Source organism: Lissotriton helveticus, chromosome 2_1, assembly GCF_964261635.1.
Source record: "Lissotriton helveticus chromosome 2_1, aLisHel1.1, whole genome shotgun sequence".
NCBI classification, from domain to species: Eukaryota; Metazoa; Chordata; class Amphibia; order Caudata; family Salamandridae; genus Lissotriton; species Lissotriton helveticus.
In genome coordinates this window covers 1,663,404,012-1,663,431,473 of record NC_136059.1, presented here as the reverse complement: position 1 = coordinate 1,663,431,473, position 27,462 = coordinate 1,663,404,012, and positions in this window count along the sequence as shown.

The following is a 27,462-nucleotide window of genomic DNA, read 5'->3' as shown; positions in this document are numbered from 1 at the left end:
CTCTAGTCACGCTTCCTTTGTCTAGAGTTCCCCAACAGTAATAATCCCCATTTTATGGCCCACATTTCCTGCAGAATTCATAGCGTCTGTCTGCGTATCCACCGCTGACACAAATGGTTCCCATATATCTCCAGGTCTGGATGCTGATAGTATTAATTCCCAAAACGTTGTTAATTGTGTATGCCTTAATGTTACATCTCGCAGCCATTCTGTTATGCTCGGTTTCCGCTTCCTCCCCAATGTATTGCCATACATCTTTTAGCGAATAGAAGCAGCATAGTGTGTAATTCCTTCTCTTTGCTGGTGTATCTTTTACATAAGCCAGCAATCCCTTTATGGGGTCCGGAGCATCCTGTGTGCCTATGATTTCATGTATTATTGTGAATATATTGGCCCGGAATGACGCAAGCTGTGGGCAGCTCCACGCCATGTGCAAAAAAGTGGGGATCTCCAGCAACCATCATCTTCCCTTAGGTCCATGCGATGCAAGTTGACAGGGGTTCTATAAAACCGGTGCCGATTTTTAAAGTGTATTAAGCGCAGTATGTAGTTGGGAGATAACGGCCGCAAGCTGGCTACAGCAGTAGGTCCATTGTTCTTCCATGAGCGGCGCTGGCAGCTCCTCATTCCAGGCCTGAAGTGCCTTTGGCTGTGTCAGTGGGGCTGAATGTTGCATGTTATTGTAAATGCGTGTAATTCATCTGCGCAGGGATTTCAACTTGAGGACATGTTCCAGAGCAGACAATGTGGGTGGTGGATTGGGGAAAGTATTGTGTAGGGCTCTACACATAGCCCTAAGCTTATGATACAAGAACAGTTCGAGAATGACACCGCTGTATCTTCCACAGCTTCACGTGGAGGTCTAAATGTACCTCCTGGAAATAAATCCGCAAACCTGCGGATCCCCATTTTAAGTGCCAAACAGCCAGATTCATCAAGCAAAATTGCGATCGCAATAGCTGCAAATTAGCTATTGCGATCGCAATGAACAGAAAAGCTATTCATGATGTCAAAAACACAGAAATTGCGAATTCGCAAAATTAAAATAGCGAAATCGCAAAATAAATCGCAAAATCTAGGAGGAACCCCTATAGCGAATCGGAAATAGCGAGAATCCATGGATTCTGCGAGTTGTTTTGCGATTTCGCTAAATAATCGCAAACGCAATTCATGAAAACTCGCAATTACCGAAAAAATGGAAATTCGCTATTTGTGACGCGCAATTTAAGGAGAACCAAAAGCAGGTGGTAACCATGAAGGAAATTAAAAAAAAAAACTAACGAGCCACAGGTGCAGTCCTGAACAAACACACTTAAGGAATCACAGTAGGAGCATGAGGACTCTCACAATGCCAGGACTCTACATGGTGGTCAGGCGGCGAAGGCTCCAGGCTGCAGCACGGAACAGGCGCAGGATCCAGGAGCGAAAATTCCGCCAGCGGGTCACCCTTCTGGGCCAAACCGCGGTGCAAATTTACTCTAAGTACCGCCTGAATGGGGCAATGATCATCAAGCTGATCCGGGACCTAGACCCCCTGATGCAGCACCCAACAAGGAGGACCAATGCCGTGCCCACACATGTCCAGGTCTTGTGCAGCCTGCACCTACTGGCCTCCGGAAGCTTCCAGGGTATAGTCGCTGTTGCAGGGGGGATATCCCAGAGCACCATGTCCCGCTGCCTAAGGAGTTTCCTGGAGGCTATGCTGACCCGGCTACACCACTACATCTCTTTCCCGACCAGCCAACAGGACTTGAATGAGACCAAGCTTCATTTCTACAACGTTGCACAATTCCCACATGTAATAGGATGCATTGACTGTACCCACATCCACATCTGCCCACCAGCACAAACAGAATACATGTACCGCAACCGCAAGTCTACCACTCCCTCAATATCCAGATGGTGTGCAACGCTAAGACTTTCATCACGGACATAGTGGCACAATACCCGGGGAGCACACATGACTCCTTCATATTCCGGCACAGCGGCATTCACACACGACTGGCCAGGGGAGACTTTGGCGAAGGACACCTACTAGGTAAGTACACATGCCCCCAAATAGTACACTGTGATCGTGTAGCTGCGCAGCACAGGCACTCACCCCCTGCTCCTTTCATTTAGGTGACAGCGCCTACGGTCTCCGTGAGTACCTCCTCACCCCATACCTCAACCCTGCAACACCACAGCAACGGCTTTACAATGCTGCACACATACGCACAAGAAATTGCATTGAGAGGACATTTGGCCTTGTCATGTATTCCTATAGGTTCTGAATCGATCCCCCTATTCCTGACCCTATTCTAGTTAAACTAACTATCAAGTTAACTATCAGTCAGCCCATGAGGCAAGAAAAGCCCCCATGATGCAGATACCGTTATCTGACGCAGTCACACTACGGCACAGGAACGTGTTATCTGATTAGGTCATAACGCTTGAGATCTAATTAGACAAGCGACATTCCTCCAGCCCCTGATAAGGCATACGACGTTCTCATAACAAATCAAACCTATGACAACCTGGAAAATCCGTGCGGCCATTGTTTTGATTTCACAGAGAACTTCAGTAAAAGAATGTGCTAACGAGCAAGTCGTATGACATCTTTATTGACGTATCTATGTCCATCCTTACGTCAATCTCGGCACCTTTAAGGTATAAATATTGCCGATCTTGCCCTATGCAAACACACGCGTGGTGACGAGACGGAGCAGCCATACTTGCCGAAGCCCAGAAGCAGAGCAGACCCCGCTGGCAGCAGCCACGCCTTCCTGACGCGCTGAGAGATGCGCTGCTATCTCCTGCCGAGAGACCCAGCACCGGCGCTTTCGGGCAGCCCTCGCAGGCAGCCTGGAATATCGAGAGCAGAGAAAGAGATACCATTCCTCATTCATCCTAACTTCCAGGTACAGAACTGAATAACCCCTCACAGAGAATTCTTTAGTTATTCACTTGGCAAAAACAAACTTAACTTAAACTGTAACTTTCTATTCCCGCCCACGCATTAGACTTAGGTCAGGTACACGGGGTAGGCGTATTTAGAAACACCAGTTGAGTACGTTTAGTCAAATGTATATGTGTATGTAAATATATTTTAATCATTTAAAACATCATATGGCTCAGAAACCATATCAATGTTTTTACAGTATTATTTTATACTATTGCTTTTAATGTATGCACTTTACTTAACTATAAGTATTGCAATAATATCGATCCATTTCTCTTGTACGAGAAAAGAGACTGATCAATAAATAACACCTTTTTATTGAACACGCCCGTCTCTTCCTTTTCTCTACAATCTGATGAGACTAAGAATGCACGTACTGACTGAGTAAAATAATTGCCTTGTGCTCACACGACTCTGGAGATACACTCTTGATTAGGGGAGAGCAAAGTTGTCATGTTCTATGGTTGTCAGAAACTAAATCCCTTCTTGTCTAATCAGGGGAGTTAATTCTTTCCTGAACATTCGAGAAAGTTTCTAGCGAACTCTGAGCTACGCTGGCAAACCCAAAACTTAAGTCTAGTATCGACAGTAGTAGACCTAGTTAACGTCTGGCCTAGGCCTTTACTGCTGTAGGTATTATTCCAATGCGCAGAGCCTATTGGGAAGATAGGAACTACACTACATGGCGCCCAACGCGTTTGGAAAGGGCGATAAAACTAACGTAAGACAATTAGAGTAACTCAGTCGTGCTTTCTCACTCAGACCCCTTTTCCCAAATACTCCAAAGACGTCTGGAGTGGGTGAAAGGTAATATCCTCCAAAACCTCGCAGGAGGGAACTCCTATGTAAGGTTCTTGGTATAGTCAACGTTGAAGGATACACTGTTCCAAAATATTGTGCATCTAATCTCTGTTTCCATAAGAAACCTGATCTGCAAACAAACATAATACCATCTTGTCGGTAAAATGGGAGACAGTGATGAAGAAAGAGAGGCAGTTAGATTAGCAGCTGAAATAGCAGCAGCTGATACTGCAGCACTAGATGCGGACGGGGATATAATACTCATCCCGGTCGCCAAAAGGAAATCTATAACCTTAAAACTTATAGAAAATGGACTGACACCTAGAGGTGGCACAGTCATATTCGTAATTGAGGCACACGAATATCGGCAGACAGAGGTATACTATACATGGATACATTTTCCAGCAGCAAATGCTGTAACAAAGTACTTCCACTATTACAAAATAGAGGTACCACCTGACATTTACACTCCTTTCGAGGAGGTGGAAGTACCACTCAAATTCCAAGAGCATTTGCTCTTATTTGATGGCGCCCTAATACATAATAATCACATCACCAGGCTCGGTCCTTTAGGTAGACCAGGAGCAACGTGGCCGGTCTTAGCCGGATACACACCACACCCAGACATCGAAGGAATGTCTACAGGAGAGCTGTTAATACAGCTAAAACAATTACTAAAAATTCATAGACAATTAGTCCAGTATGTAATGCGGACTTCAACAATTCAGCCAGCGATTAAACTTCCACAGCTGACCCCTCACCAGGGGAACACAAATAAAATCACACCACAGAACATCCAATCCTGCCTAGGTAAGGTTCCGGCTAAACGGGAACAAATACCATTCTGGTTGGCACAGAAAATTACCCAAATAGAGGCGGTGTTTCCTGACACCACCCCGCTAGAAAAACACAGGATTCTGACTATATGTCTCCCAATGGGAATCGCACCACACATAGAGGACTGTGACACTTGGGGTACAGTCTTTGCTTCAATCTACACAAAAACGCACGGTGTTCCATCCATTTCGGTAATACCAGATGTGCTAAAACAAATTCAAGATGAATACGGTCCAGAACCAGCTTTAACTCTTGGTATGAAATTACTGAAAGACTTCAAGCAGGTCTCGGCTATATTATTAGCCAATATAAAAGGTGAAGCAGCAAACGTGGCGATCCGCCAGAGGTTAAAAGAGACAGATATAGCAGACCAACCAGCTGAAATTGCCAGAATCATAGAAAAATCCTATGAAGAACTAGGTAGAGATAGTTTAGGTGGAATACCAGTAAAACCGCAACTGACTGAAAGTCCAGAAAAAATATTTTTTAATAATAATTCACCAAAAAAGAACTGGGATGGAAACAAACAATCCAATCCAAAAGAAAAGAAATTCCAGTCCCGAGGAAGGTCTCCTAGGCGAAGGGAGAAATCTCCGAACCAGAGACACAGGTCACCCCAGAGTGAACCCTCTGGGAAAAGATATAACCTTAGAAATAGGGATAATATTAAAAAACCTGATAGATATCAAGACATTGATACACGTCCCTCTCAATCTTTTCAGACTTCCTGGCAGCATTCGGAAAGAAGAGGACGATCAGAACAAAGAGAAGAGCACGCCAAGTCCAAAGACAAGGAACCTGCCCAACAAAAAAAGAAATTACAATTTCCAAAAAAGAAGGTAGCCAGTATCAAGGTAGTTAACAATGCCGAGAATACTGAGGACACAACTGAAAAACGGAGAGTGGGCTCAGACAATGCTAGACAGCGCAGCAGAAGTGAGCATAGCTCGCAAAGTCCTTATGAATCATCTGGAGACAGTGGACACGAATGAATATCTTCAAGTGGAAACTGCAGACACCAGAGTTAGCAAACCCCACAAGATATACGAGATAACATTACGTATAGAGGGAGATAAGACTAGGAAAATAAGGGGACTATTTTGGGATAACCTCTCCAAGGGTTATGACATCCTTCTAGCTGAAAAAGACTGGCCACCAGAGTTTGTCAGGGAGTGCCCTCATGGCGAAGAAGTAATTATGCCTGCCTTCTCGAATCAAATCCCGATTCATAAAAAATACACACTTGCTAGAAAGTGGGCAGTGGCCTTAGCACCTGCTTTATATAAAAATCATGTAGGATGGGATGAGGATTCTCCTCCTCACAAAATCCAGTTAAAATCACAACCTACTGCACAAAGGCAGTACCCAATTAAGCAAGAAGCTAAAAAACAGGTAAATGAAATACTAGATCAGCTAGAATACCAGGGGGTGATTGAAACTTGCACCTCACAAATGAACAATCCTTTGTTTCCGGTCTCCAAACCAGACAATTCATATCGTCTAGTTTTGGATTACCGACACCTTAACACATGTTGCAAAACCTTTGCAGTGCAAAACTCACACAGTGCTGCACTAATGAATAACATAGTGCGCAAAAAATACAAAACAACCTTGGACATCTCCAATGGATTCTTTTTGTCAAAACATAGCACCAGAGAGCAGATATTTAACTGCATTCTCAGTAAATGGCACTCAAAAGCAATTCTGTCGGTTAGCCCAGGGGTACAAGAACAGCCCGGGGGTATTCTCAGCGAGAGTAACAGAATTACTGCAACTATATGATGATGAAGCATTATCTTATGTCGATGACATTTACTTAACAGACGATGACTTGGATACTCACTTGAAAAGAGTGAACACCATAATACTTGGGTTCGCAGCAGAGGGTTACAAATTCAACTTTAAAAAATCCAGAATTGCCCATCTGACAGTCCTATTCTTAGGATATGAGTTATCAAGTGAAGGTAAAAGCCTGGCAGACAATTTCCTAGAGAAATGTGCCGTAATCCAAGCTCCTAAAACACTAAAAAACCTACAGTCAATTCTAGGCTTCCTAAATTTCGGAAGAACATACATTGCAAATTACGCAGAAAGGGTCAAACCCCTTTATGATCTAATTAAACCAGACTTTAAAAGATCCAATTGGACTCAAACACACACAGAAATTTTGAGATCCTTACAAACAGACATGCTAATTAAAACAAAATTAGAAACACGTGATAACACACGCAATCTTGTGATTCGAGTCATCCCAGGGAGATGCGGATTCACATACCTAACCTCTAATGAGGGAGAAAAGGTACCAATTGCATTCAAATCACACTTGTACACAGAAGCTGAACAGAAATTCAGTAATACAGAAAAAATCATTCGTGCAGTTCAAACCGCAATAGCTAGAGAAAAAGACATAGCTGACGGTAGACATATCACAGTCAGAACAGCAGAATCAGCCTTTGAGGCACTAACAACACCGTGTAATTTACCAACAACAACATTGAATCCGGAATGGATACAATGGGTGAATTCAATCACAACGGACAAAGTATACTACTACTTTGATCCAGAACTAGAAGAATTAAAAAATTTAATATATGAAAAAACGTATCCTCTGCCAATCGACATTCTGCCTCTACGACATTACGCCTGTGTAATCTATACAGACGGACATGCTCAACCCTCCGTTTGGGGAGAACAAGCATACAACCCCACATGTGAGATTACAAAAGAAGTGTGGCGCGGAGGTAAACTAAAACCTCTATTAACAAAAACACACTCAGTAGAAACTAATTCAGAACAACAAACTGAAATAATAGCATTGAAAATGGCGCTAGATAATGCGGATCGCGAATTCCCGACACTTATAGTGTCAGATTCATATTACTGCGTCAAATCATATAACAAGGATTTGCAGACATGGATTCAGAACGGTTACAAAGATGACACAGATGCACCAATAAAGCAGAAATTGCTCTGGGAACAAATAGCTCTTTTACAAAAAGAACTACCAAGGACTCACGTGACACACTCACTGAGTCATCAGCGTGATGGCGTTCACGTTGTAGGGAATTCATTGGCTGAAACAGCCACAGCGGCAGCCACTAAATCGGCTCCCGTAGTTCGAAAAAAGCGTACATTAAAAAACATTGACGGTGAAACAGTGCTGGCAGTGAAAACGTCATCAAAAGGCGACTGCTCAGCGTTACCGATCAACTATCCACTCAATTATACATACATAATCGATGCAAACTCCGTCCCTTTTGCTCGAATCCCTGGAGTGGGGGATAGAGTGATTCCAAACATGGACAGGAGAAGCTTGTTAATCGCAGACGCACACATGGGTGAGGGTCTTGGACACCTCAAACTGAAAGATTCTCTGGAAGAATTACAATCACGGTACTGGTGGCCAGGCATGAGCCTGCATCACACCATGTTTGTAAAAAACTGCCCAAACTGCAACAGAGATCGCAGTGGGGAGAGAAACAGTTTAATACCTCGTCGTATCAAGGCAGATAATATGACCAATAAAAAGCAGGGCTTGCGATTAACATATACAGGCTAGTTTCCACTTATAATGTAGATCACCAGCACTCGGCTGACGTCCGGACTGTTATACAAAGATTTGCGAGTCTAAATGGCATATACGCTAAGAGCATGCTACGTTCGACCATTGTTTTCACTCAAGCCCACCAGCCTGGGGGGAAACATGGCCGAATGAGCACAGTCCAGCGGGAATCTTCTCACTTCCTTCCTGAGGGTACGGGATGGTGTAAAGAAAAAACCAAGGCATAAAGCAATCTATAGCGGAAAGGAAATTAGGTTCGGGAGCTGGGTGGGTCAAACATCTAATAAGTGTCCAACGTAGTCTAAATAACTTGCCAAGAAATTCTCTGAAGGGATTCAGTCCGTACGAATTATTATTTGGAACTAGAATGATTATCTCTGACCTCGACAGTCAGACTTCAGTGGTTAAAGAAAAAAGCTTTGATGTCAAAGACCGTTTGGCTATTTTGCAGGACTTAAACAAAACAAGAAAAGACCTGAGCAACATACAGTTGAAACAACAGCCAACAACCACTGAAGAATCACCACCTGTCCCAGCAAGACCTGTCTGGATTCCAAAAGTCGGGGATCTAGTCAGGGAGAAGATCGCGGTAAAGAAGGAATTTGGGCCTTCTTACAGAAAAGCAGTTCCTGTCTTGTCTGTCAACGGGACAAGATCAGTTGTACTACCGCCACTTGCTGGTAAAAAGGAGAACCGAGTTGTATCCATCGACCTGGTAAAACCACAACATGTGGCCGATAACAAACAGTAGGCCAAGTGGACTCCCAATAAGTAGCAGAACACCAAGGTTTGCTACCAGTACAGAGGTCCTAACAAAGAGGCTCATCACATTTGAAACGCCTACAGAAGAACAACAAGGACTATGCAACAATGCAATAGAACTCAGACCTCTGAAAACCCAAATAAAAACATTTAGCAGAGACACACCAATCTATAATGAAGTACCAAGTGAAAATGCAAGCAACAAAAATCCTGAACCAATTGGAACAATTGACAGAACTGCATCCGGCTACTTCATAAACTTCGATGATTCCTCTGAAAGCCTCAGTGAATCAAAGACACAGCCATCATCAAAAACCTTTAAAGAAAAAGCTAATGAACTTTTGAACCAACTGAAAGAAACATATCTGATTTCTCCATGGATTGAATTTTGGGTGGGTTTTGGTGCATTTATCCTCATACTTTGGCTCATCATGGTATTAACTTTGGGACGCTTCATTGAGGGAAAATATGCTAAAATGGACACAGCAAGTCAGAACATCAACTTGGTCCTCAAACCACACACATCTTCACACGTCGAGAAAAGAGAACTTTCTTCAGCCAACTTCACAGCCAATCCTATACCTGGTGGGGTAGCCTGGGACAACACTGACTATGAAATTTCTGGTCCGGTCGAGATCCTGAAATATCCACACCAAATCAAGATCTCCTTGAGTGACTTTGCAAAACCAAACTCATTTGCTGATGATTGGGACTTCGAAAGCATTAATAACATGATGTCTGACTTAGTAATGTCTGCTAAATTTACAAAACATGATTATTTGCAAGGTTCTACAAATTATGATAGTATGTATTGCTATAACCACTATGGTAACCATTTTTTACATAAATCTGCACAACCTAGAAATGTTTTAAATTATAATCAATGGGAACATTGTGCAACACCTCCAAAAGGGAGCTCAAGAACCGTTTACGACAAATATTCATATTTTTCAGGTTTTAACACAAGTAATGCTGAAACATTTTATTTTAAATTGTCAAACAAGACAGGGATGAAAACCATGATAACCAACACAAAGTTGATATATTCAGATTCATTCTTCGAAGAAATGAATACTTTTGGATTTGATTATTGGGACAAAAATGTTGATTTGAAAAGTGTTTGGGGTACAAAAGAATGGCAAGTACAGGGTTTAGAAGCCTTGTTTAGAGCTTGCATGATCCCAGAACAAATGATATTTTTAAATGACACTGTTCAACAAACCACCTGTCTTGGCCTAGCCAAAATCAAAGATTTAAATAAACCGTCTATTCCAAAGCCAACAATGTTTAGCAATAGCTCTGATACGGATGAAGAGATAGACGTAAACCATATATTAAACCAAAACAGAACACATCCTGATTGGAAACAATGGTTAATCTGGCCCACAGATACAAATAACTGTCAAGACAGATTCCTGAATAAAACACAGGGGTTCAAAATGACCAGGCCAGACCCTAGATATCCCCAAAGACATCACCCAGGGATAATAACAACCTATAGTGAGGGCAAATTATGCCTTCAGTGGCTACAAACTTCCACACTGCCTGAAATTAAGCAACACCTAACTTTACTTACTGATGGTGCTGACTTGCGTGATTTCATAATGGGACAACGCAAACAGCGTCAAAAGAGTTTCATAGCAGCCTCTGTATATGCAGCATACAATGAGGCCTGGAAGGTTAATCAAATTGAAACAGCAGAGAGAATACGGGAAATTGACCGTATTAATTTGGAAAAATCACTTTCTGTAGTGGACAATGGGTTAATGACTCTGTCCTCCAGAATTTTTTCATTGGACAGCATTGTGTCTTCAGCAATCGATATATTATCGCAAGACTTATTGTTATTAAAACATGGTCAGTCACAATTGCGTTCTATTGTACAGCTTGGCTGGACGTTACAAAATCTGCGTTCAGGCTATGTGCCTTGGCGTTTAATCAACACAACGTCACTATTCCAAATCTTTAACCTTACTGATAGACAAATCGGTATGGCGCAAAAGGGTGCTGATTATACAATCTTGAGCATTGAAAAACTAGAAAGATTACCAATGACAATGTCAGAACGACCTGTCAGTGAATGGATAATCCACGGAATCATAAATATTCCAATCTCAACCTTCAGGTTTCAATACTGCCAAAAATATATACAGGCTGGCATGTACGAGAAATTGGGGAAGGGGTACCTAAAAACAACTTGGAACCTGCCCTATTTACCTGCATGTGTCAGTAATAAAGGACAGAAAGTGTTTCTTAGTGGCAACAATTGTGCCATGTCACTAAGCGGCACGCTTCTGTGTAACGGAATTAGTTTGCATGGAGCCTGTGAAGGGAATTCATACAACCTTTCATGTCACCAGCAAGGCGCACCTGCAACTGAAATAGAACCATTCTTTCAAAGACTCTATAATGGGAGTTACATTCTTATTGTAGACCGCAAATGTTGTAGTCTTATGCCCGGGACTCCTTATCTAGTCACTACGACTGCGAAGGTCAAGTGCTGTGGACGTTCTTTGTTCCCCAGCTCCTTTCCAGACAGGGAGGCAAGGGCATGGCCCAGTTTGAAAATTACTTCTATTCGAATAGATACTTTAAGCAGAATGAAAACAGTGCTTCTTCAGACGCCTACAAGGCTCACGTCATCAAAAGAAACGTATGATCTACAAGTCGCAAGGACGACTGCAGAGATACATACATTATTATCAACTAATTCCCCCGTACATTTCGCGGAAATCCTGAGCGAAATCTTAAATATTTCTGATACCACTGGGGTCTCAAAGGTATTTAAGACAGTATTTTCGATGGCATTAACACCATTCAAAGCCATACTGGGTATTTTTCCAGATTTCGTCCATTCGATTTTTGGCGGACTTCCCCTGATCCTGGGACTAATTGCAGGAATCCTATTCTTAGTCCTTATTTTTCGTTATGGCAACCCATGTCACAGATCAAACTCTCGCGACAATGGAAGAAACAATCCTAGCCATTGGATACCGGGACCGGATATCAAAAATCCTGGGACTCTCCCGGCTTAGAGACCTGAACATGACTTGGTTTCTATCATTTCGACCAATGTGGCAAAGATGTGTTTTACCTGTATTGAGGTGTCTGCTATGCGGAGAAGAATGCGTGTTAGACACCTGTCTGACGCTACAATCGGATGCGCCAGTGGATGCAGATACATTGTTGGTTCCTACCAAGGTTCACGCTTTGTGCTGCCCTCAAAGGCTGCCAATCCTGATGACGGCATTCGTGGAATCTTCACCACTACGATTGAAGAGTAGTGAAGTTCAAGATGAAAGCAGCATCGATCAGGTACGACCTTCTGTCAGCAATGCGAATCAGAATGTCAATGGAGACAATCATGCGCACGAATGCATGGTTACACCTATTTCCGACTTAGTGGAACTTTCCCATGAAGCTGTTGACAGTTTTTTCGAAAGCCTTAATGATATGATGTTCTCTCCAGAACAGAAATAGAGACTTTTGAGCAAGCTCGCACACGGCGTTCCCTGAATTCGGCCTTCAACTTTAAAAATAAAGTCACATGAACAATTTTTCCCACCAGTTCACGGACAGCAATTTTTTAGCAGCCCCAAATTATTTTTTACAAAATTTTCGGGACACTTATCTTCTGCTTAAAGTAAGAAACTATTCCTAGAGAACTAAGATTTCTATTTTTAGATACTTTATAAACTTTAGTTGCCCGCTGGTATGTTCACAAATATTTTATTATGTGATGAAATGGTCTCGAACTTTCTTTCTGTATAGCCATATTAAGAGCCATTTCATGTGTATTTCTCATATACCAAATAAGCAATAATGTCTACAAATGCGTGTTTACTTTAGCGTTTAATTCATAGCTTAAGTGCATACAATATATATGACTGCAATTTTTCAGTATATTTGAAAATTTCGAAATGCATTTATGTATTTTGGAGGGGTGAGGTATACACTATACTCTATAGTATGTTGTACTATGTTATACTATGCATAGATTAGTAAATATGACCATAGTTAGCGTGGAGTGGGTGTCATGTATTCCTATAGGTTCTGAATCGATCCCCCTATTCCTGACCCTATTCTGGTTAAACTAACTATCAAGTTAACTATCAGTCAGCCCATGAGGCAAGAAAAGCCCCCATGATGCAGATACCGTTATCTGACGCAGTCACACTACGGCACAGGAACGTGTTATCTGATTAGGTCATAACGCTTGAGATCTAATTAGACAAGCGACATTCCTCCAGCCCCTGATAAGGCATACGACGTTCTCATAACAAATCAAACCTATGACAACCTGGAAAATCCGTGCGGCCATTGTTTTGATTTCACAGAGAACTTCAGTAAAAGAATGTGCTAACGAGCAAGTCGTATGACATCTTTATTGACGTATCTATGTCCATCCTTACGTCAATCTCGGCACCTTTAAGGTATAAATATTGCCGATCTTGCCCTATGCAAACACACGCGTGGTGACGAGACGGAGCAGCCATACTTGCCGAAGCCCAGAAGCAGAGCAGACCCCGCTGGCAGCAGCCCCGCCTTCCTGACGCGCTGAGAGACGCGCTGCTATCTCCTGCCGAGAGACCCAGCACCGGCGCTTTCGGGCAGCCCTCGCAGGCAGCCTGGAATATCGAGAGCAGAGAAAGAGATACCATTCCTCATTCATCCTAACTTCCAGGTACAGAACTGAATAACCCCTCACAGAGAATTCTTTAGTTATTCACTTGGCAAAAACAAACTTAACTTAAACTGTAACTTTCTATTCCCGCCCACGCATTAGACTTAGGTCAGGTACACGGGGTAGGCGTATTTAGAAACACCAGTTGAGTACGTTTAGTCAAATGTATATGTGTATGTAAATATATTTTAATCATTTAAAACATCATATGGCTCAGAAACCATATCAATGTTTTTACAGTATTATTTTATACTATTGCTTTTAATGTATGCACTTTACTTAACTATAAGTATTGCAATAATATCGATCCATTTCTCTTGTACGAGAAAAGAGACTGATCAATAAATAACACCTTTTTATTGAACACGCCCGTCTCTTCCTTTTCTCTACAATCTGATGAGACTAAGAATGCACGTACTGACTGAGTAAAATATTTGCCTTGTGCTCACACGACTCTGGAGATACACTCTTGATTAGGGGAGAGCAAAGTTGTCATGTTCTATGGTTGTCAGAAACTAAATCCCTTCTTGTCTAATCAGGGGAGTTAATTCTTTCCTGAACATTCGAGAAAGTTTCTAGCGAACTCTGAGCTACGCTGGCAAACCCAAAACTTAAGTCTAGTATCGACAGTAGTAGACCTAGTTAACGTCTGGCCTAGGCCTTTACTGCTGTAGGTATTATTCCAATGCGCAGAGCCTATTGGGAAGATAGGAACTACACTACAGCCTTTTGAAGAGCAGATTCCGCATACTTCACAAGACTGGTGGGGCCATTAAGTATGAGCCTGAGGTCTGCTGCCGCATCGTGGCCGTCTGTGCAAACCTCCACAACATTGCTACCAAGCGCAGGATACCTGTAGAGATCTCTGGCAGTGAGTCGGAAGGGGACAACCGACCACCTGCACATGTGCGTCATGCACGCAGGGAGAATCCTGCAGAAGGACACAGGCGCCGCAACCATATCACTATTAACTGTTTCTAGTGCACCCACTCCCCTCACCCAACACTTCACCCATGCATGACAATAAAAATAATGACATGAGTCAGATTAACTTGAACAGAATATTTTTTATTGTTTGTTGCACAATAAAGTGGGAATTTCTCACACAGATAAATGGGAGCCATATTGATTCATATGTCCCATGTTTATGAGGAGGGCATGCTTGTCTCAGCAGCATGGCCCTTCATGGTACTTTACAAATGTTCAATGGCGCCTCCGGGCGGACGCTCCCAATCTTCTTTCCTGCTCTTCCTCCAGATTTGCCCGTGAGGCAGCAGAGGGCCTTGTGCTGCGGCGGGGTGCTATCACCAGTGGCACGGATTCGCTGCTGTGGCTTGAATTAGCCTCACTAGTGTCATCCTCCCCACCCGCCTGGCCATGGCCAGTTGCCTGCATACCCTGCACTGCAGTGGTCACTTGCTCCAGTGCCCTTGCGACGTACGGGCAGCACTGGACCATTTGCACTTGCATGGCCAAAGAGCGTCGTGAAAGCTGGGAGGTGGCATTCCCTATTATATAATTTGACCGCGTGTAGACAGGCGGGTCAGCAGCTGCCGGTGTCTGCGCCGGTTGACCTCCCGCTGGCTATACATGGCCTGGGTGTTGGCCTCCACTGCAGTGGTCATCCTCTCCATCCTGTCTGACATCAGCCCAACCTTCCTAGCGGTCTTGTTGAGCTGTAGATGTATTGCTGCAAGATGACGGGCTTGTGTCTGGTGGACGTGGAGCATACGGCGCTCAATAGAGAGCCCAGGTGCCCGCACATTCACCCCCCTGCTAGCACGTGGTGTGGTATTGCGCGGCTCCCTCATCAGTCCGCTGGACTGGCTCCTCACAGCGGCAGTGCGGCGGATTTGTTGTTGTGCTGCAGCTGTTGTTGTCAGCCCTACTGGTGTGTGAGTCACACGCTGTGGTTGTGGTGCGCCTGTTGGCGCTGAGGTGGCACTGTCCACAGGGGCAGGTGATGGTACTACCGCTGGCGCGGCAGCTTGCCCTGATGGTCCTGGTTGTGTGGATGGATGGACGTCTCCCTCGGTGTCCTCAGTAATGTCTTCAATTTGCAGAGCATCGCTATCTGTACTGGGTACTTTAGCGCCACCTGTGATGTAAAGTGGATGTTGATTAATGACATGTATCTTACACATTGGAAGTTGCTACATGCATGCAGGCTACCATTCCCTGACTCGCTGCAGGATTGACTCTCACTGAACAGGTCTGGCTGTATGGGGCTAGATGGTAATTGTCGTCAGACTACATGTCCCACAATGCAATAGGGCTTTTGTGGTGTGCTTTGGCTGCATGACTGGGGTTTCTAATGGGATGATCTGGGGTCATGGCCATTGTTAGGGGACAGGGTCGCAGTCGCATGGCACTTACCTTGTGATTCTTGGGTGGGTCGGGAGGAGTCCAGCTGGGTTACCCCCACGCATGCCTGGGTGTTCAGGGTGTCCTCTACTCGGTCCTCAAGTGGGGTGTTGGGTGGGACAGTAGGCTCTCCTCCTCCTGTTGTGACACGCTCCCCCAGCCTCTCTGCGATCCTCTCCTTGGCTCGCCTTCTGAGGTCATACCACCGTTTTTTCAACTCATCCACAGAGCGCTGGGTCACTCCCACAGAATTAACTTTCGCGCGGAGACGCACCCAAATCCTCCTTTTGTCAGCCTCAGGCACCCTTCTTGAGTCCTTCCCAAAGAGGCGGTGGTGGTCCTTGCACACTCCTTCTATGAGATATTCAAGTTCTTGTTCCAAAAATTTTATTTTCCTTTTCCTTCCTGAGGAAGTTTCCCCTGCAGCTTCCTGTTACATGTTCTGCAGTGGGGTGTCTCCTGGTTTTCAGCTGGAGGTACTCTGGAGTGGAGCTCTGAGCAATGCTGCTTCCACTTCAGGCTCACAATGCTGAATGAGGGTGGAACCTGCCTACTTCCTAGTTGTGATGTCATCACTGTGCTCAAAATGCGACTTCCCATTTTTGCGATCTCGCAATTAGCGAGATCGCAATTTGCGATTTCAGTAATTGCGAAATCGCAATTTCAACAAGGGTATCGGACGATTCTGCAAATTTTATGCGATTTTCGGAAAAATTCACTTTTTTTTATCGCTATTTTTCTTGAATCCCATTCTGCGATTTCTAAATTGCAATTCGCTATTTCTCGCAATTTAGGAATCGCAGAATTTGAGATTGATGAATCTATATGAAAGTGTCGTCGGTAACAAGGGGTTTTGTACCAAAGATATAGATGGGGCATAGAGGATGGAATGATTTGCTCATTTCTTTAGTCCATTCCACTCCCACCTCAGTGTATTGATTGTGTCTATGTCGCCGCATGGACGTTTGCCGGTTTGGTATAGTGCCACTTGCAGAGGGTTAGGTGCCGCCGCATCAGCATCCACCACTATATGGGGTTGGAAAGGGGTCGGATGCACCCAGTAGTGCAGGAATTGCACCTGTGCACTCAAGGCATCCAATTGTATGTCCGGTGCTTCCAAACCCACTGGTAGGGTGAGAACCTCCCACGGGACTCGGACCTGCCTGCCAGCCCAGATCAGCAACACAAGCAGGGATCTGTTTAAAAAAAGGCTTGAGTTAAGGGAAGTGGTATATTAACGAATAAGTAAAGTAGCTTAGGTAGCACAGCCATCTTGGCTAATGCTATTCATCCAGCCAGTGAAAGTGGAAGTCCGGACCATGCAGTGATTTTTCCTTCCAGCCAATTTATGGCTCGTCTGTAGTTCATTTCCCATATATCCTGTAATGTCCTGCTGAGCCATATCCTCAGGGCCGGACTGGGACCCGAAGCCGGCCCTGGCAAAGTGCTCGGCCGGCGCCCCCCTCCCCCCGGGGGTTGGGGGGGTGCGACCGCGCTCTTTGCTAGGGCCGGTTTTCGGCCGATTTTGTTACAGTGCCGTTTTTGCAGCTATGCTGCAAAAAACGACCCTGTTACAAAACCGGCCCCCACCCTCGCGGCCGACCGGGGGATTGCCCGGTGCCTGCAAAGGCCAGTCCGGGCCTGCATATCCTCAGATATTTAATTGGTTTATTGGCCCACTTCAGGGGGAATTCGGTGGGAGTGGGGGTAGAGGTGTCTGTCAAGGGAAAAATGACTGACTTATTCCAGTTGATGGAGATCCCGGGCAGGCCCGCAAATTTTATAGAGATTAATCGCCGGATCGATGACATACAATGTGACATCGTCAGCGTGTAACAATATTAAAAGGCTTCTGGTGCTGAAACCAATTCCCTGGCAGTGTGATGCTGGCAAATACGGCCCGCAAGGGGCTCCATGGCCATTGCAAAAAGCATTGGGGAAAGCGGGCAACCCAGCCTCGTACCCCGTGCAATGGTGAATGGCTGTGGCACAAGTCTGTTCACTCTTATCCAAGCAGATGGCTTTGTGCAGAGCAAATGTGTAAGGCTAAGGAACATGGCGCTGAAACCCATGCGGTCCAAATCTCGAAATAGACAAAGGCCTGTAGGAATCCAATCAGACTTCCCGGGTATCAGCAATGTTAATATTATAGCCTCTCTAATTGTAGGTGGTAGAATGCCCAAGGTCTGAGCCTCTTCATACAGTGCAGTCAAGTGTGGCACTAGTTCCTCCACATACATCTTGTAAAACACAGTGGGTAAGCCATCTGGCCCTGCGGCTTTATTTAATGGCAAACTTTGTATATCCTGGGCCACATGCTCCACAGTGAATAGGTTGTCCAACTATTCCCTGTACCCCCGTCCTAGCCTGAGAAGTTCAAGTAATTCCAGGAAGGGCTGCAGATATTCTGGAGGAGCAGGTTTTTGGGAAGTGTGCAGTTCAGAAAAAAGTGGGAGAAGGCATCTAATATATTTGTTTGGCCTTGAATCACTGTAGTTGGCGTGCTGTTTAGTTCAGTTACTTAAGCATTGGTGCGAGGCGCACATAACATTGATGCCAACGTTCTCCCTGGCCTGTCCCCCTCCCGTATCTCCTGGCCTGGGCATATTTCCCTAGAAATTTTATCTCCAACTGTGCCTCCTCCTCAAATTCGAACGACTTCACTTTCAATTGAGCCGGCGTCTTCAGTCTCCTGTTGTATAGAGCTCTGCCTCTAACTCTCTTATTTGCTACTCGACCATTGCAATTGTGCCCAGTATTGATTTTAGGACTCCTACCTGCCGGACTATGCAGTTACCCCTTATTACTGTCTTGAATGCCTTCCATAATGAGGCCTGAGTGGCAACCGACCCCTCATTCAGGGTAAAATAGTCAGTTATGTCATTTCCTATTTCCTCTCAAAACACATCATCCAGGAGGGCTTCCTGCGGCAATTACCAGGTAAACATGGGCAGGGCAGAGTTGGGCAGTGTCAATCGCAATATACTGGGCACATGGTCAGATAATGATCTAGGGAGATGCTGTACCTCACATTCCTAGACACTAGCCAAATCTCCAACCTGGACCAATCCTTGTGGTGTTCAGATATGCACGTCCCTTCCCTAATCATTGGGTGGGTGTGCCTCCAGATGTCAATGAGATCCCTATCTTTAATAATGGCATTCAACGCTGCATTGGCTGCCCGGTGTAATGACCTAGACATCCCCTTCCTATCCATTCCATATTGTAGTATGGCATTGAAGTCCCCTCCCCAAATAATAGTGTCACAGTTTGTTGCCCTCACTTTAGCCCAAATATCTTGGAAAAAGTTGGTGGCATCTGCGTTCGGTCCATACACTGCAACAAGCACCACCTTTGACACCCTGATCCCCCCTGTATTATAATGTACCTGCCTTTGGGATCAATCAATCAATCAGGCGTTTGTTAAGCGTGACTACTCACCCGTAGGGGTCTCAAGGCACTGGGGGGAGGTTAGCAGGCTCCAGTCCACCAAGGTGGGGGGGTCTGTCGAAGAGCCAGGTCTTGAGGTTTCTTGCAGAGATGGGGAGAGATGTTGTCTGTCTGAGGTGGAGCAGCAGGGCTTTCCAGGTTTAGGCCGCGAGGAAGGAGAAGGAGCGGCCTCCCGATCTGGTCTTTCTGGTGCGGGGGTCCACAGTGTAGGAGAGCTGGGCAGATCGTAGTGTCCTCTGGGGTGCGTGGAATTTGAGTCGGCTATTCAGGTATGCTGGTCCGGTGTCGTGGAGGGCCTTGTGGCATGGGTGAGCATCTTGAAGGTGACTCTAGCTTCGATAGGGAGCCAGTGGAGTGTGGGCAGGTGCTGGGAGATGTGGCAGTGTCTTGGCAGGTCTTGGACCGGTTTTGCGGCGGTTTCTGGATGTTCTGTAGCTTGCGGGTGAGGTTTTTGTTTATTCCGGCGTAGAGTGCGTTGCCGTAGTCGAGTCTGCTGGTGACCAGGGCGTGAGTGACGGTCTTTCTGTGTTCGAGGGGGATCCATTTGAAGGTCTTACGTAGGAGGTGGAGGGTGTGGCAGCAGGAGGATGAGACGGAGTTGATCTGGCGGTCCATTTTGAGCTCAGAGGCCAGGATGATGCCCAGGTTGCGTGAGTGGTCCGTGGGGTTGGCGGGCTTCCGAGGGCGGGGGGGGGGGTACCAGGTGTCGTTCCATGCGTCAGGGTTTGGGCCAATGATGAGTACTTCTGTTTTGTTGGTGTTTAGTTGTAGGCAGCTGTTTTTCATCCATTTGGTGACGGCTTCCATGCCTTCTCGAAAATTGTGTCTGGCGGTATTGGGTTCATTGGATAGGGAGAGGATGAGTTGGGTGTCGTCTGCAATACAGGATCCACCTGTATTGCATTCTCTCTCCATTCTATTCCTTTTCTGATCAACACCGCCACCCCTCTTGAGTAGTTTGAATAAATTGAAGAGTATAAAGAACCCCATCTACTGTGGAGAAGGTGTAACATGTAAATGTGTCTCTTGTAACATGCATACGTCTATCTGGTGGCATACTAGATATGAGTGGACTAGTCTTGACTTTCTGCAGTCGTTTAAACCACGAATGTTACATGTTAAAACATTTTGCTTAGTCATGTAGTAAACAACCTTTCGCCTTGTATAATTACAATGGGAACAGAACACGATTCAATTGGCCCAGCATCCCAATGGATGTATCTGCAACTGTATAGCATAAAGCTGGTATCAAACATTACATAACCCCTCCCTTCCCACGCACCTCCCACTCCAACCCCCCATCAGGTTGTAGTAATCCTGACCTAAACAACATAACAGTAGTTTCAACTTTTGGGAGCTCTCCCATGAGGGTGCAGTGAAGCTGGCACACTTCTCTGTATTGTACAGGGTGGCTGAGAGCACTGCGGAGAGTACTACCATTTAACCACTAACATGGATAAATGCCGAAGTGCCCCTACAACCAGTTTCAAGTCAATATTGGATAATCATATTAGTCTAGTAACAATAAGATGTGACATCCAGATCCAGCCCATCCTGTCAGTAACATATGCAGTTGATGAAACATTACAATGCCCATGTCAATTGTTATCGCTGAGGCGATCAGCTGATGTGTCTGCAGAGCCTTGGACCTGCTTGCCCCTCCTCCCACCGATGTGTTTGGCAAACTTTAAGGCGGACTTTGCATCTATGAAAAAGTGAGCTTTACCATCATGTGTCACTTTAAGCTTGGCAGGGTATAGCAATGAGTAGGGAATCTGAGCTTGAAACAGGATACGTTTTGCAGGCAGGAATTCACGCCTTGCCTCCTGTACAGCCGGCATGAAGTCGGGATAGAAGGAGATGATATTTCCCTTGTGTGAAATTGTCCCTTTTTCCCTGGCTAGCCTTAGGATGAGATCCCTGTCTTGGTAGTTCAGGATTTTTACGAGGATGGGCCTAGGTGTGGCTCCGACCAGAGGTTTGGGACCTAGGGAGCGATGCACCCTCTCCACCACGAACACTGTGGACAAGTGGGAATCAAAGAGTTCATGAAGCAGGTCCGCGATGTAGGTATCCATCTTAGCGATTGCTGTCTTTTGCGGAATCCCAGTAATTTGCAGGTTGTTCCTGCGGGATCTTGCTTCCAAGTCCTCGTTCTTGGCCCAAATGATACCCACCACTTTGTCCATGTGCAGCAGCTGTTCCTTTGTTTCCACTTGAAACTCATGGAAGATCGAGTTACGATTCTCCAGCACATCTAAGCGGGTCTCATGTGACCCCCACCTGCTTCTTGACCGCGTCTAGTTGAGTAGTAAGTGTATCTAATTTAGTGTTTACTGCATAGACTAGATCGCATTTCCAGCATAACGGTGCGTCGGTCCTCCCTTTGGTCCTTCGTCTGAGTTTTGGGCGTTCTCTCCATGCTGGCTTCCGGATCTGAATCTGTGAGCCTCGTGGATTGTTTGTTTTCGAAGGTCAGCTTTGGTTGCTTAGCATCCTATTTGCCCATTTTCCCTGAATGCAGGCAGGGTATGCCGGGTATATGTATAATCATATATGTATGGTCTGGGCACCTACACAGGCACCCCTGGATGTGTAGTATTACTTGCAACTGTGTACTGACTCTCCCCTGTTAGCCCATGCTTACCATAGTGCTGCTATGCCAATGTGCTTGATCGTAGTATGTCCCCACCAGTCTCAGGCTCCTGTGTGCCAGATTTTCTCTTCCGCAGCCCCAGGTCTACACCAATTGTCACTTTATATGACTACCCCTGGTATTCCAGCCGAGAGCCGCCACCCACGCTGACTGCCAGTGTTCAGACTTTGGGCCAAACAGGGCATTCCGGCCAAGAAGTCCTTTCCTTCCAGCTGCGGCCTTCAAGGTAGGATGAATGTCAGAGGTGCGGAATGGACAGGTGCCACTCACATGAAAACGCCATAACTTATCTAGTACCTGTGTTGAAGCTAATTGCGCCAAGTTGTAAATAATGGTGGCAGCGTGTTACTTTTTAACCAGTGTCCGGTTGTCAGGCCTCTCTATTTCCACTTTGCAGTACAGAGCTGTGTCATAGGGTGCCTACGCCATACTTCGTTCGTTGGAAACACGTTTTTTATCCGCCTCAGGGCCCTCCTGCTGCAGCATGCAGACTACCTCAGCCCTCCATTTGATTGGGGCCTTCCTGTCTGATTTTAATATGGAGCCTGGGCCTCGGGTCAGGCGATGCCCCGATCAGCTAGCCCGACAATTACATCTGTCCAGAGCCCCAGTGCAAGGAGCTGTGCCTCCGAAGCTCGGACTCACGAACTACCGCTTTCCTCTGGCACTACGGTACATTCCACGAGGGAAGCCTCAGGCTTGATTCCTTTGTCCTACCGCTCCGTCCTCCAGAGGATAGGAGAGCTACGCCCCACTCTCCACAGTCTGGGCCCTCCTTCCTCCGTATGAGGGAATCTGAGCACAACCAGGCGGTCGCTCGAAGCCCCAGTCACCAGGCAGCGCTTCGGTGCAGTGTCTGCCCCGTAGCTCCTCTCCGATTGCCCGCATAAGTGCAGGGGTGATTCCCGACCAGCAGAGCTCGCTTAGCTTGCGGCCATTTCGCAGCTCGGCAAACCACGCCCCCTCTGATTGCCTTACATGGTTGATCTCATCAAAGTCCAGCTCCTTTCCTTATAGTTCACAATTTGGAAAAAGGAGGAGGCTTCTCTGTCTATAGAAATTATAATGGATTGTCTCTCTTGTGACAAAGCCCTTCAGATCCCTTGGCTGGTTTACGTTAAATCTGAATATTGTAAAATTGGTCTAGAACAACCTTTTACGACCCCGGGAACTTGCAATAATCTAAAGAAAAAGCACGTTCAACAAGCACTGCTCAGCTATGAGCACTTACAGAGGATTAGAAAAGCTGAAGAGAAAATTAATATTTCCTCCTACCTCAGTCAGTTTCCTTCAGAATGCCCCATTAACTATCTGTCATACAAGGGTACACTGGGAACGCTCATTTTCCGTTGTAGAACTGGTACAGTAAAAACTTTATTATGCTTCCCGTTGAATTGTTAGAGGAACCTTGATTCCAGTTCCTGCCCTTTTGACAAAAAGTCAGGGCAGTCATTGCCTCACTTTACTTTCTTTTGTAGATTTTATGAAAGATACACGAGACATTTTTGAATGCTGTATTAAAAAAAGAAGTTTCATAATATTAGGCAGTGTATGGTAGCATTTGAATTATTATTAAAAATGTCTGATGATGAAGTTATTTTGCACATTTGCTCCTTTTTAAAATCTTCTGAAGCTTCCCGCAGTTCCATGTGTGTATAATCATGCTGATATTATTGTCATATTTTTATTCGTTTTAAATGCTGTTATTCATTATTTTTAGCTACTCGTTGTTTTTATGACATGTTTTATTGTTTTTGGTGTATATGTTACTTTTATGGGTGCTTTTGCATCTGAATACATTTTGAATTGAATTGAAAGGGGTGTTTGCTTGTTATGCGCACAAACTGGCAGATGCATCAAAGTTATGTTTTGCGAGTCCTTAATAGCGAATTTTATGGAATCGCTATTAAAGACTCGCAAAACGGGATGCATGTAGGAATCGCAACATGTAACTTTGAAAAATGCACAAAAGTGCATTTTTCAAAGTTTTAGCAAATTACCACGAAGTTCAACTTCATGGTAATTTGCTCCCCCTATTAGTAAATTCGCTATTTTTTTGTGTTTCATGCATTGCATTTAAGGAATCTCATTTTGGGATTCCTTAAATGCAAGAGCAATTTAAGGAATCGCTATTTAGAGATTCCTTAAATTTCGATTTCTGCATTTGCGATGATGCATCCCAAATGCAAAAATACCGGTAGCAAACGGACAGATTCTGAGAATCTGCCCGTTTGCTCCCGGTATTTTCTTTGATGCATCTGCCTGTATGTCCCTAAGATTAACTTGGTCTCTTGAACGAACCCATCTTTATTTTATTCAGCCTCGTCCTACTGTCTGCCAGTCAGATGGACAATCCCTGCCATAAAGCCGCTATACGCTCGAGGTTAGTAAGTCATTCTGATTGGGTATAGAAAAGCGTTACATAGGTCTTTAAAAACCATTGCAAGGTGTAGCCCACGTGCATTATTCTGAAATGCCCCCTAATACGAATTTTCTTTCCTGCAGTGGCGAAAAGGAAAGCAGGTAGGGGTGACTTCTGTAACATCTGTTGTGGGAAAGTCCGCACAGGTTGAGCTGAACCCTATCTACACCATTGCCTGTCACCAGCCAATAACCCGATCGAGCTGTGAAAGAGAAGGGCAGAGTTTAATGTCTTCTTATTTATTTATTCATGCAATTTTATATAGGGTGGACTTTACCCAAAGGTGTCAGAGCGCTTCACAATAGAACCCAGTACGTTACATAATGAAAATGTACATATTTACATGTTACAGATACAAATTAGATGAATAAAAAAGTAAAATAAAATAATAGGTGGCAGTCACACAGGAAACAAAAACACATTAGGATGAGTATTGTGCAGGCATAGATTACATAATAAAAACATTGTAACAACTTCCTTGAGGAACATGAAAAGGGATGTTTTAATTCTGGAAGTGTCTTTGTAAGAGAAGAGATTCGAGGTCAGTTTTGAAGGTTGGAATAGAGGTGGTGGTACGAAGAGGTGGAGGAAGCGAGCTCCAGATTCTAACCGCATTGCCTGAGAAGGATTGAGCCATCGATCTTTCCCTTTTGAAGGTGGGAGGCTCAAGCAGTACATTTTCTACATTACATGAAGGTCTGGAGCCTCCAGGGATTTTGAGTTTATTCGCCAGGTATCGAGGGGAGGAAGAGTGCAAGGCTTTGTGAGTGATACAGGCAGTCTTGTAGATTGACCTTGCTTCGATGGGAAGCTATCGAAGAGAAAGCAGTAAGGGAGTGATGTGGCCACTTCTTTTGGCCCCAAACACAAAACAAGCTGCTGAATGGAGGGGAAAGGTGGGATATGGGGAGGCCAGCAAGAAGAGAGTTTGAATAGTCCAATCTAAAGAGAGAACCAGAGATTGGACCAAGGTTTTTAAGTCTTGCCCTGGAAAGAAATGTCGAATCCCCCAGAAAAGGCGCGGTTGGTAACATGCATTCTTTGCAATGGAATTGATGTGGAAGAGTAGATTAAGCCTTTTGTCAAGAATGACACCAAGTTATTTGGCCCTGCCGACAACAATAGGTTTGTTGTTAAGTACATTAAGCTTATCCATCCAAGATTGAACAGGAGGAAGAGAGAGTGAGGTAGAGAGGAGGAGGAATTCAGTTTTGAAAGGATTCAGGATGAGTTGATGAGCTAACATCCAGTTTTGAATAGTGCTCAGAGAAGTGTTAAGGATTGAGATGTGTGCGGAAGACACCTTAAAGTAGATTTGAGTGTCATCCGCATACAGATGGTAAAGGATTTCAGATTTACTTAGGAGATTTCCCAATGGTTCCAGATAAAGATTGAACAAAGTGAGTGCAAGGATAGATCCTTGAGGGACGCCTTGACCTACTGCCATTGAAGTTGAAAGGCTGCTCGCTATTTTAATCACTTGAGATCTGTCAGAGAGGATTGAAGCAAACCATTTAAGCACTGTGCCTTCCAAGCCCACTTTCTGTTTTAAAGTGTTAAGGAGAGTGTTGTGATTAACAGTGTCAAAGGCTGCAGAAAGGTCAATAAGAAGGGCACGGGCACGAGTTTTCGGCTGAAAGTACAACAGAGGTAAGTTTGAATGATTGTTGATTGTCTGGACTGTTTCAATTTTAAGGTCTGAGCTCGAAACGGGGGCCAGTAATAGGGGGGGCACCTGAATTTGGACCCTGAGAGTCTGCCTCATCGCTTAAAGGCACTAGATATGGCCCAGAGGAAGAATAAAAGTACCCTGGACCAAAAGCAGATGCTAAGAGATCTCTCAGCAAACCAGAGAGTCTCTGGGGAAAGTATGGAGAGCCCAGGGACAAGAGTAAAGAAAGGAAAAAAGGAAAAGGAAACAAGGATGCAATGTCAAGTGGAAGAGGGGTCAGTTTAGCCTCAAAAACATTAAAAGATTTTGTGGGGAAACATTTTGAAAAGGTATTCTCACCAGCAAAGCCTCCAGAAATAGAGGATGTAGAGGCCGAACAGCGGAATGGGAATACCTCATTCACCAATCTCTTCAGTCTTTACTATGTCGAAAGGGTCTAATAATGTCTCCACGACTGTCCTCATCTCCGCAGGGGATGTTTTCTCAGGTTCTGGTCCAGGATTACCTGGAATCTAACAGTGAGGACATAAGGACTGAAGGGGAGGATGCACTGAGCACAGTAATAAGGCCGAAAGGAAATGAAAGCCAAGCCCAGCAAGGCAACCAGAGTTTGGTGTTAAAAGTAAACAACGAACGTTATCAATCCTCCGAGTTGAACCTAGATGTTTTTGCAACGCCAGCTTCTTCAATGTTGGAACTGATGTTAATGTTACAAAGAACTCTTCAAGGGCTTTTAGAAGTCACAATGCTAAATAATGACATTTTAAAAACACAAAAAATGCACCTATCCAAGATCGAGGGGGAGTTACAAGGTATCAGGGGCCAAATGCCATCTATGTTAAGATCTGTTCCAGATCCCCAGCCACCAGCCCCGGTCGAGGTGTAGATTGTGATGGGAGAACCACCAAAGGCCACTCACGAGGTTTATATCTCGAGATAGCCGATGATGGTAAAAAGAAGGGGTGATTATATTAGATATGGGTTACCTAACCTTGTGAGACGAGCAGGAAAGAGGGTACAAAAAAAGGGGAAAGGCAAGGTAGCGAAAAGAAGTAAGATTGCTGATGCTAGCTTAAGAATAGTCGATCAAGAGCCAATGCCCATTAAGCACCAAGAGAAATATGGATGAGGAAGGAGTTAAAAAAGGTTCCAAAGAAGCAAGTACAAAAGGTGCACCCTAATAGAAAGCTAACTGTGCAGGAGAAGCAAGCAAGGCATATAGTACCTTATAAGGTTAAAATCTCCAGTAACATCTCTTATCATGGAGCGAGGCCACAATTTTGTAATAAACTTGTGGCAGGAACCAGAAGG